Source organism: Salarias fasciatus, chromosome 7 (genome assembly GCF_902148845.1).
Source record: "Salarias fasciatus chromosome 7, fSalaFa1.1, whole genome shotgun sequence".
NCBI lineage: Eukaryota > Metazoa > Chordata > Actinopteri > Blenniiformes > Blenniidae > Salarias > Salarias fasciatus.
In genome coordinates, this window is record NC_043751.1 from 6,009,768 (window position 1) to 6,022,640 (window position 12,873).

Consider the following 12,873-nt stretch of genomic DNA (forward strand, 5'->3'; position numbering starts at 1 on the left):
GTATGTCGTCAGTGTTGCAGTGGAATCCGCCACATGGCTCTAGTCCAGCCCACATAGTCTAGTGGCAACAAAACATTATAAGAGGGCCATTTTTGGCCTCTAAGCGCAATTTTTAGTTGTTAAGAACTTTAAAGTTGCATTATTGCACAATTAAGCAAAGCAAATAAAAATACTTAAATGAATAAAGAGGTATAAATGACCCCAGTCCCCTGGTTTTAACCCAAAAGGTTCATACAAAGTGGACTTAAAGCCTTATTATGTTACACATGAAAGTTTGAAAGGAGACACGTATGATCTGCTTGAGTAGTTCTTAAACAAAATTCCATTGTCTTTCTAAAAATCCTCTGTTAACTCTTCGATCTGGCAATGAGAGCATTTTATTCAGTGGGAAATAATTTATAACAAAATCTAACAATGCCAACATCTCATTTAAAAAGAGCTGAAGTTTAACTTTATCCATATTTTCTGAGAAGGTGCAACTAAAATATTTGTCCTCATTTCATCCTGAAGCTGAAGCTACGTAGTAAATAAGTGAATTATTGGTTTCTATATTAAAGACACAAATTCACAGACATTAAACACACACACTTTATTCTTTGGTTTTCTGCACTCGTCTTCTATTAGACACACACGCACACACACACACACACACACACACACATTCCTCTGCCTGGCCTGGGAGGATTTGTGGACAGATCGTCTCTCCTGCAGCGGAGCAGTGTTTGTTTTCTCTGTCCGGCTGCCCGTAGCTGCAGACAGTAGCAAACCGCCGGGCCGTGTGTGTGTGAACCGTCTGGGTCCACAGTTATGATGGAGTGTATCATGTAACGCTCCTCTAACGAGGCGGAGTGTGTCTGACACCGCCTGGCCTCAGACTGGCAGCGGCAGGTTTTTTTCTCCCCATAACGTTTATCTTTTGAGTGACATGTGAAGCCTTATTGTTTTGTTTTTTTTCCCTTCTTCATGTCAGGAAATGCCATCTGCCAAAAATATTGCTTGCTCCTCTGATGTGAGGAGGGTTTTAGCAAGACATTTCCATTTCCACAATTTATAATGACAAATGTACTGAGACGATAACTGGGCCAGGAGCTCTGACAGCTACTCACTGCCTCTTTTCCTCAAACTCAAAAGTACGTCTCGTCTCAGGCTCTAATCTCTCGTCCCGAGGTGACTCTCCAGGGCAAACATTAAGGTGGCTGTTTGGACCCTGTGTGTGTGTGTGTGTGTGTGTGTGTGTGTGTGTGTGTGTGTGTGTGTGTGTGTGTGAGAGAGAGAGAGAGAGAAAGAATCACCATCATTTGTCCACTGGTGATCCTTCACTGTAACTCCAGGATTCATCAATATGTGCAGGAGTATTTTTAAAATGACTGATTTGTCATTGTGTGACTGTTAAAGTCAGAGTGAAGAACAGGAGAAGCGTACAGAGGATTGTAATTTTGATTATATATTTGTCGAATTCACAGATTAGCATTCCTGATCGTGTTAAGGCTCGTCCATGCTTCACATGTACGCGTTTCCGCCTCCGGGCACCACCGATGCGGACGCGCTTTCTCCCATGCTACATTTTGAGCTCAGGCGTGCGCGTTCCATGCAGGCGCTCTGATCCACGCATCCTCGAGAAGCTTTATCGGCACTACAGACTGTTTATCTGCTCCTTTATTACCGATTATTTAGAGAAAATTAAGCACATACACTGTCAGTACATTATCATTAACTATTAAAGGGGCTGTATCATGCAAAATTCACTTTTTGTACCTTGTGATATAGCTATGTACTCACCAAAAACACCCCCAAAGCGTTTTTTTCCTTCGTGCTGCGCGTTTGAGCTTTCCTCCTGTTTCTGCTGCTCAGAGAGGCAGCCCCTCCCGCACCCGTGAAAACGCTCTGTTTCCCACGTTCACGTCACACGGAGAAGATGGCTCCCCTGAGCCCCCCTCCCGCAGGCCCTGGGCAATCAGCGTTGCTGCTTTTTGTAACTCTGATTACGGAAATAAACTTTGACCATCGTCTGAAAGCAACAGTCAAGCAGGAGCAAGAGTCTGAAGGGTCTGCGCTTGGTGAGTTTCTCACAGGATAAGACGTTTTTGCGTGTCTTTGTGTGTAGAGAAGCTAGAGCTAAAGAGCTAAAGCTAGCTAGCGTATTTGTTTTGAAGCGCTGATTGGTTGAAGTAGCTGTCAGTCAAAGTCCACAGGGGGAGAGGCGGGATTTTCAGTGAAGCGGAGCGTTTTCTCTTCCGGGTTTCAGAATTAGCCCCAGAAAATCTTTTATTTCACACAAAATGACTTTTTCTTAGCGCCAAAAATAAACTATTACCATGTTAATGCCATTTCTAGGGTTTGGACTAGCGAAAAAAGCATGATACAGAGCCTTTAAAGTTTATTTAGCCTTTTTTTCTGTTTCTGAATCGCGGGGTGGCGCCGGAGCGATTAGTTACTTTCGCTTCTGTCTGCAGACCTCCTCCTCCCTCCAGACAGAGTCTGCTCTCTCTTTCCACGAGTTTTTCACTCTTTCGGTGTCTTTAAGTGGAGCCATCAGGCTGGAGCTCCGTCTACTTTCACTTTTACCGTCATGTTTTGTTTGCTGTGGCACTCTGGTGCATGAATTCACTTCCGCGACCTGCGCGCAACGCGGTCTCAAAATCTGGCTGCTGTGCGGACGTCCACAGATCGGTCCACGTGGACCCTAGCGGACAGGAATTCATGACGATTTCTACGTCACGCGGACATGTGAAGCATGGACCGGCCTTTAGCCTGCAGGAGCATCCGGTAATCTTGTTAGCAAGCTAATGCTAAGCATGAGGACTGACATTCAGTTTTATTTGGTTAAATTCGTTCATTATTTTATTGTGGTTGGTTCAAAATGGTCAAAATAAAACTGCAATAAGACTATTTCAGTGATCCATGACCATGAGGTCAGAGGTCAGATTTGATACGATGCAATATTTATGTGCAGAAAAGAATCTTCAACCGACATGCATTAGGAAAAATGTTCTGGTTAGAATAATTTTAAAGGGAAATTTCATGTTGTTACGTGTTGTTTTTAATGGACTTAACTAAAGCAATCTGATAAAAAGCATTAACTTGACTTTAAATATAGAAAATTTTATATATATATTGATTTTTTGATACAAAACATACAACACAGGAGAGTCCAGCTGCCTGAAGCTGTAGCTTTCACACGTTTTTGAAGAAACCTTGTTAGTAAAAGTTTGAAATAAGAAATTAAATATAGAAGACTTATTTTGTTGAAATTTTTCTGTTATTAATCAATGACCTGGTCTGGGGAAGGATTTGTTAGACTTTACAAAGGAATGAAAATATTCTCACCATATAGATAAAAAGATTTCTACTGACTTTCAAAACAAAATAGAATATTATATTTATTATATTAGGTGTGTATAAGATTGAAGATGTAAAATGTGGAGTGGAATTAGTTTCTTTTAGCCATGCTACCTCATTCATTCATTCATTCAAACATCACCGTGGACTTTGCTTCCTTCATGGTGAGAACTTTGAACTTTTATATCTTTGGTTTCCTCCTTATAGAAAATGAGTTTCATCACCGACCACCTTGGTGTGGGGCATCTTCACTGTTCCTCTCCCAAACCAAACCGTCTGAAGTGCCATTGTAATCCCACCATGGTTTTTATATTAAACATATATTAAACCATCTCTGAACAGATTCTCTGAGCAGGAAAAGCTCTTGCACGGCGTCGGTCCTCCTGAAGCTGAAGCAAACCAACAACATTATATCAATAATGTATTAAAACAATGGAGGATGTGACAGTGGGAGCAATTTGATTTGTCAAGTTACATTATTTCCTGAAGAATGAGAAGCATAATTTGAATTTCATCAAACATAAAGACACAATGCGCTCTAACTCCCTAAACCCTTGACTCCGTGTTGTTCTCTTTATTCATTATTTGTGTTTTTTCTCTGCTTCTTCGAGCTGCTGAACATTTTCTCATTGTTTCCAGAACAATTCAATGTAACAAGCGTCATTGAGACGTCTCCTTCTCGTTCTCGCTGAGACTGTTGAGCCCTTCATTCTGTGACGAACCAAACAGCGCCACCCCTCTGTGACACGGAGGCGAGGGGAGGGCGAGGGGTCGACGGAGGGGCGGGCGGTGGGAGGGCGTTTGCCAAACCCCCGTCCTCACATGTGGCGGCGAGGAGAAAACAACGAGTGCTGAACAGAGCATCTTCTACTGGGTGCGAGTGTAAAAACAGACCGATTACTGTTGGATTTTTAAAAAAATCAGCTTTCACAGCTGGGGACGATTAAACCTGGAGCCTCTCTCGTTAGTAAAACAGGTAGAAAGTAGTAGATTTTAACAAGACGGGCCACTCGACAGATGTTTTTCAAATACAGTGCGGCGCTTTTTCCCGCTATCAAAAGAAACGCCAAGCGCAGCATTGAGGGCAGCGCCGCGTGATTTTTCAGGCAGATGAAAGTGAATATGTAATTAACATGCTGTAATTGCTGGCAGTCTCTCTCTCTCTCTCTCTCTCTCTCTTTTTTTATATTTCAAGATGAAATGATGCGCTCTCTCCCAAGCCAAGGTCAGAGGCCCGAGCGGCGCGATGCATATTTAATGGAGACAGACAGAACGTGAACATATGTGGCTGCATGTTTGACTTGTGCCTTGTGTCTTAAACACCACACACAGCTGCTCTTGCTTATTTTAGGGCTGCTAAACAAATTAGCTTTAATAAATCATTGCGCAGCATTCGTGTGTTGCATTATTTATTATTTTCTGTCTGTCATTATTTCTTTTTTCTTTTTTTTTTTTTTTTTTAAAAAAGACTCTCTGGTCTAAACCCAGAGATTGATTGTTCATTTCCTCCACTTCCAGCGTGATTCGGCGGCCAGACCGCATCGAGAGCTCGGTCCGCTGAGCATTAAAGGGAGAGGGCCACCTCGGACTCGTGCGCCGGCGTGGTTTCGCGGCTTCTGCCAGTTCGGTTCTGTTCGGTTCGGTTCCGGAAGGCCGAGACGAGACCGGCGCAGTCGGATGAAGAACGCACTCTGAGAAGCGGCGCCGTTTGAGCGTCTCCCTCGCCGGCGGCGTGGGATTAAGCCGAGCTCTCAGAGGCCCGTCCGGTGCCGGGTGACCTCACCCCGGCGTGGTTTGGCAGGGAGCGGGCGAGCGTGTAAGCCGTGGCAGCAGATGACAGGGAACCGCGGCGGCCGGATCCTGAGATGGTACACTCGATAGAAATTAGGTTGAGAGCAAGGCCTCGGGAGCCAGTTGCTGATCTAAATCCTTGAACGGGGCAGAGACATATAATACCTATTTATCATTCGCTTGATTTGGGAAAACGGCGAAGCGCTAAACTCATCCGTCATCCGCTCTGCAGAGAGCGAACCACATCTGAACCAAGAAAAACACCAACTTTTTGTGTGCAAGTATGTAAAATGTTCACTCTTTGAATTTTTCATCTGAACTTTAAGCAACGCTTCTTTTTGTCTGAAGCATTTCCTACAATTCTAACCAGAAATAGTGTGAATGACTTTTACATCTCCTGTCTTATATCATTCTTAAGGAATTGCCGGTGATGTGGAGGTGATGAGGGGCAAACTGATGGTATTGCAGTTCCAGATATACACAGGAAAAATCAGCGTACAGCTGGTTTGACTCTATAGTAAGGCTTTTTTTTCATGTATAGATTCCAACGATTCTTAACAACTAAATATTTCAATATGAATTTTGTCCATCTCCCGAAGGTTGTTGCTTATATTGAGACTAATACTGCTTAAATGCTTTTAAATACACGTATTTGATGTGTTTTGATGGTGATGATGATGGTGATATAAAAGTTAACTGAATTATTCGAAGTCTTTGAGCTCCATCCCGGATTCTTTTTACATTTGGACGTCGTCTTCTGACGACGTCCAAATGTAAAAAGAATCCAGGATGGAGTTTGATGAAGCTCAAAAGAAGACGGAATAATAACTGAAACAATGCCGCAGTGGTGAGTCTAAGCAAAACTCCGCTAATGGACTGTGAGCGTCCGCATTGTGCCCGGACGGTGACAGCACTGGCAATTTTGAACTCGACAAAGCCGCGGGCACAATTTAGAGCGAGAGAGCGCGAGCGTCAAGCGTCACGCCGGCGACACTCCTGAGACGCGACGGACGTCGCGGCGGAGGGGACCTGACAGGAGAAAACGTCTCGTCCGCATCTCCAAATCTGTCAGCCGGCGAACAATTAATTGCAGTCGCAAAGTATTTTCTCCTCTTGCGCCGCGCGGATCAACAATGTCTCAGTCAATTAGCCCCGCCGCCGCCTCCCCCCTCCCCCGAGCCGCCGACGCCTGAATCCCGCATGTCACCCTCTCCACATAATGAAGAGACAGCGGGTGTCATGTCTGCTCTTGGCAATCTGCTACTGACATGAGAGTTAGAGTATTAAATGGACTAACTGCCGGCTTTAGCGCAGAGGAACACCGGTGTCTGAGCCCAATGATTACTGCGGCGCCCCCCCCCCCCCCCCCCCCCCCCCCCCCCCACCCCCAAACAAAAATGACATTTGTCTGACAATAAAATTGGACGCTAACCTGTCTGAAAGCCGTCTCCATTTGCCTAGAACAAACGTCGGCGTCGGGGGAAAAACAGTTTGACACACTTTTCCCCTTGAATGCATTGAGACGGCGGAGCCATCCTTTGGCTCACGGTAATGGCCCCTCATTGTTGGCCACAGAGGATGTGGCGCTATTCATACCGGTGGATGATTGAAAAGAAAATTGAATCTCTTTTGATGTGATAAATGTGTCTATTACTGCATTTGCACACAAAATGTCGGTGGAAATTATAGTGGGGAGGCAGGGCTCAGAGGGGAAAATACATAGGGATGGCATATTGGCTAGCTTTGATTGGAGCTGAAATATAAATATACTGTACCGGTAGTGAAATGAGTCCAAGCTCCCTGATTTTTTTTTTCCGCAGGAACTTCACAAATGAAAGGCCTTGAGAGCCCCAATTGTAAGACTATATAAAAAGGTTAAATGTCTGCGGAGCACTCGCTCTTGCACTCTCTTTCTCTCTCGCTCTCTCTGCAGAGGACCGTCTGATAAAGGACACAAACAACTGTTTGCCTTGTAATAAAAGAGAATAAAAGGAGACTCGCTGTTTGTGTTGCATGTTGAGTGTTGTGCCGTGAAGGACAAATTCTTTGAAATTGTCAGGGCAGTTGGTGAAGTGGTTTGACGTGCGCACGAATCGGAGCGTTCCCCCGGCTCGCGGGCGAACAATGATCTTTTCTCTTTCTTTCACCATTTTTTGGCGACATTTGAAATGCAGGTGGAACAATGGCATTCAATTTATCCTTTAACTAGTCGAGGTTTGTTTTCATTTCATCTGCCGAACTATGCTCACCATTTCTAAACATATTTTCATAAAACACACACATCTCGGTTGTAACGTTTCATAACCGGCAGGTTTGGGAGACTTCATGGAAACTCAGGGAAATGAGAAAAGAAAAAAAAAAAAAAAACTAATGGAGAACTAAATATTCCTTCAGAGCTGAAGCACAATCATTCATCACACCAAACAACTGATGAAAAGATGGTTAGTTTTTATTTTCTTTAGCCAAAATGTATGATTGCAGGAGCACAATTCACTGTGTGTGTGTGTGTGTGTTTCTGTGTGTCTGTGTGTGTGTGTGGGAATGAACTAAAGCACCTACTTGAGCAGGCATGCATGCACAGGCACATGTACAGCTGAAGTGGAGGGTTCAAATCCAGGTGCAGAGGAGCGTCGTCTCTGACTCTCAGCCTGACTCAAACAGAAACATGTTGCTTTTGTGGACAGAGTTTGCATGTTCTCCCTCTGCATGGGCAAGATCGGTGACAGAGGTGGGAGAGCGTGGTCGTCTGTCTCTCTGCGTTTGGACCGCCGGCCCGTCGAACCCTCCGTCAGATAAGGCGGGGTCGGAGACGGGCGGTTTGATGGATGACTCCGGGGCTGGAGCTTCGCAGCCTCTTGAAGATCCGCCGACGTGCACGAGTAGCTCATCAGCCTCCACGCTCACAACACGTTACACAAAGCATTCCAGTGTAAGAGCACGGCAAATAAAAGGAAAAACAGTCCGCGGTTTATCTGCAGCCACGCACAACTAATCTTATTCACTGAAGATGTTTAGAGAAAACAATCGACATATCTGACGAAATGAAGTGTCAACAAAATGTATTGATGATTCAAGGTAAAGATACAGTGAAGTAATTTCTAAATCAATTAATAAACCCTCAACTATATACGGAGGAGAACATACTTGCAGTTGAATTTGAAAGATGTCAAAGTACTTTGCTCCTCCATTTTGTTGATTAAAGCTTTTACCACCAGGCAGAGTTTCAAAGTTAACAAATAAAGACTTGGTTTGAATGGAGACACTTCTGGAGAGGCTGAAAGAATGCCTGAAGACCAGGTTACAGTCACAGTGTTCCTCAGATAACAGACTCACTTTTTGAGTTGTTGGTGTTGAAAGATCAAGGTGAACCACCTCGTGCTTATGAAACCACACAATCCAAATAGGTAAGAACCATAATATCATCCGATCGCTCAGAGCTCCGCTGAACTTAACATTATGTTGAATATTTTAGTTTTCCTTCCCTTTTCTTGTTTTAAAAAAAAATGTATTTCTTTCATCGTGATTCAGTGCAAGAACATTTTTTTTCACAATAAACTTTATTTAATAGTTCTTTTAAAATTTTAATGCCTTCTTCACAAAGTACGCTCCATTTTATTTTTTTTTCTTTCTCAAATCATTTCAATGTCACACCGACTGGATGATGCTCTCATTAAATATCTAAAGGCGTCCACAGGTCAAAAACCCCTCATCCTAATGATCCTCTCACCAGGCTGCAGTGGAGGGTTAAATTCCCACAATCACACCGGACGAACATGAACAGTTACACCGTCTGTGCTCCTTATTCTGGTGGAGCTGCTGCAGTTTCTCTGTTTCATTTATCTACCACAATCACAACAGTGTGCATTAATGTCCTAAACTTAGAAGCAGAAGGAAAACTGGACATTTTGAGAGCATATCTTCAGTATCATATTGACAGCGTTATGCTGAAGACCCATTGAAAGAAATTCATGTCATTCACAAATTCAATAAAAACCTCACATTTCCACATGGCAGCAGTAATTGAAGGATATTTCAGTACTTTTCTCCACAGCTATCTTGAATTATATATAGTTTATTTACCTCTGACAGTGGCTAACACGTATTTCACACAGCTGCAGGAGCAGATCGGTTCGTCTGAGATTACAGTGTAGAAATGTAATATTTCACTGAATCCTCCTGAACGGCAGCTTCAGGGATTTGGGACCAAATTCACACAAGTTGATTCAAGTCAGTGTAAATTTCCTTTTATGGCCGTCTCCTCCAGACACCATACTGAAGCTGGTGTCAAATTCCAGGGTTCTGAAACTGCATGTTGGGAGGTAAAGATTTTTATTATGAAGGCATTTTATTATGAAAACTCACTCTCCAAACAAATCCTGACTGCCAGTGAACCAAACTACAACCAAACACATGTAGGATTCATCAGAACAGTGGCATCTAATTTACTGAATTATTTTATTCAACATGGTTGCATTTGGTTCCTGGAGTCATTTCAGTTAATACCTGGTTGAAATGTGTTAAAATGAGCATAATGGTACCTAAACCCCAAATCCAATCAATTAGTAATTTTGGGAACATGACTTGTGGGGCTTCAGTTAAAGGTGCTGTAGGCAGGATTTTGCTAGTCAATGCTAATTTTTCTGTGTTTTCTTTGGATTAAATGTTAGAGTATCCATTGATAATCCTTTAGGAGTGTAGCATAATTGCACTACCGCGAGGGCGCAGCGTTTCCATCTGTCTCTGTTCTGAGCTGAAAAGGAATCTCGACAGCTCCAGGTATCTTTGACCAATCAGAAGAGCCCATGAGGCTCTAACCGTGATTGGTCGAGGGGCGTTCGTTGCACGTTCTTGTGGGAGGGGCTTAACTTGCGTAAGGGCGTGATGTCAGAGAAAACAGGACAGGATTAGCTGTGCCGGGTTTCAAATCGCCATCTTAGATGGGTCAAATTGCCATCTTGCTTAGGGTTACTAAGCAAGATGGCGGAGATGCCGAATCCTGCCTACAGCACCTTTAAGTCACAAATATGTATTTCTATAAATGAAATAACTTCATAGCAGCTATTTAAAAAGGGAAATTATAAAAGAACTGAAAAACTTTACAAAAAAGTACAAAGTTACTAAAAGTTGCAGCTATTCCTAAGCCTCTTTTAGCGTTTAAAAAATTTATTCTCCATTTCAATCTCTTTTTATGTGACGAAAATCAGAAAATGTTCAAGAGGATAATCAGATTTTGTCATTTTCGTAAGATTTGTTTATCGTAACAGAAATACAGACTGTCGCCGCTCTGATCCTTCCTGATGAAAAGTCCCTGCTGTGTCCAGCCCGCAGCCTGCTGATCAATCGCCAGCTTTCAGATTGCTTCGATCGATCCTATATCCGGAAATGTCAGCAGAAGCGCCGCGGCTTGATCCGCCGGCGAGGATCTTTACTCTCCATCTTCACGTTGCCTCCGCTACCTGCTGAATAGACGCTCTATTGCTTCAATGACTCGTGTGAAAAAGACCCGTAGTTTCAAGAAGTCGAGAAAAAGTCCTGCAGCATTAACTCAGTTCGGTTACTCTTTCATGCCACCTTCGACACAACTGGTACTTTTGTTGATCCTTTCATAGATGATTAATTTTTCAAGGCTCAGATCTCAGCGTCTGCATTTCTCCATACCAACAATTGAGAGGAACAGAGAGAAAAAGAAGTCAGACACACAGTAAATGAAAGTCTCATAATAGAGACACATGCCTGGTGGATTGTGTGTGTGTGTGTGTCATATCTTTTTCAAGCAGCCCTCTTGTTCGGCTGCGTTGGAGAGGTACAGGCAGTACCACAAACACTCGCTCCACTACTCTATTCTACCGCCTGACCCTTACATTTTTAATCAAGACACTCATCTCTCTTTCAATACACAACATCTTTGATGATGAGACGCTCTTTGATGGCGAGTGAATTTCATTTGCGTCTAAAAGCTTGCAAAGTATTCGGTTCAAGACGATCACCACATTCGTGACTTCTAGGCAATTACTGTAATGATGCAAAATGGTAAACATTGGCCCTACATCTAAATAATTTAACAGACTGAAAACACGCTGCTCCAATGTTTATGAAATTCGTTTTGTGTTTACAGAACGATCCCGCTGAAATGTTCCATGGCATTGAGCGAGCACGAGAGAGGTCGCGTTCGAGAGAGCCGATCGCCTGCGTTCAAACGGCGACGGCAGATTACGCCATCAGACAATAGACTCCACCCTTCTGAAATCTCTCGCCAAATGTAATGCATGTGAAAAATATTTGGAGAGTCAAACGTCCTCTTATTGGCCTGATTTTTGGCGCGCGCTCGGTTCTCGGTTCGAGCGAAGCTCAGTAAAGTAAACAGTCGCCTAAATGGTGCATGTGGCCCACGAGGACTTTAAAACAGTGCGGTCGGGTCGGGCTTCACGTTTCAGCGGTGGAAATAACCATGAGCGGCGCTCCGTTTGTGGGGAGCTGCATTCAATTTGGACCAGTGTCACAAAAAAAAAGTTATTTTATTGATTTTCAGAAGTTGTGGTGATTGTAAGTGGTGCCTAGTTTACTTCCCAGTGAAGCCGGGCCTCCAGGCTCCTAAAGCGCCACAAGTTGGTACTTATGGTGTCAAATAAACATGAAATAAATAAACAGCATACTGCTTTACGCTGCAACTTACAAGTGCAATTAACACAACCACTTCCCTACAAATGAACGGAATGAAACCGGAGTTTGTTGCTGAAAAGCGAAAACACTAACCCGTACTCTGGAGCATTAAAGTGGCTTTTAGTGAGAAAGCAGGACTACCGCTATGAAAACCCCGACCATACATTAGCAGAGGCTTCATTATGGACAGTTCACAAAGAGACTGGAGATGTACGAGAAACGACAAAACATTTCATCAAACAAACCCTTGATTTTTTTAAATATATTTTTGTATGTTCAGTTTTTATGTTTTGATAATGATAAAAAAAATGTTTTTAAATCCATGTGATCCTGCACAGGATTAAGCAGCATAGAAGATGGATGGATTTATATTGTCTAATTGATGCAGTCTTTGAAAGGAGCTCATGTTCCCCCGGTGATACACAAACCACAGTTTGAGAACCAAAGTGCGCTACACTTCTGCTTTTATTTATTTTTTTACTTTGGTCATAATGGTGGTACTTGGAAAGCCTAATATTTTCTGAGGTGGTACTTGGTTTAAAAAGTTTGAGAAACACTGCTCTAGACAAACTTGTGGCTGATATTAGGTTTGGCCAGAAGAATTGAAAGAGAACAACAGTAATATAGTTCGTCTAATTAAAGGTGCATTAAGGAGTTTGGGCATTTTATGCGAAACAACGGCCCCTGCAGGCCATGGGCGTAACTGCAGCTTATTGAAACACTCGTGCCTGTGGCTTGTGTCCATGTATTTGCACGGAAGAGTGGAACTCCTTCCTCGCTCTTTCAGTAGTGCTCAAGTAAGATTTAAGTTTCTTTTGCCTGGTAGGGTCTGTGCTGGAGCTGTGGCAGTGCTAGAAGCCGGTCTGTTCTTACTTTCTGGAAGATCCATCCTCAATACTGCTCAGTTGTTGCTGCTAAGCATCTGGCGGAGTAATGGCGGACAAAACGAAACCGAAGGAAATCAGGCCAGCGGGAGCGCGCATTACGTCACATCATCTCAAATTCTCCCCAAAAAAATTCTGGTGCCGGACCGGCACTGCAACTTTCACATGCCAATTTATCGCTGTTAGCGGTACTTACAAT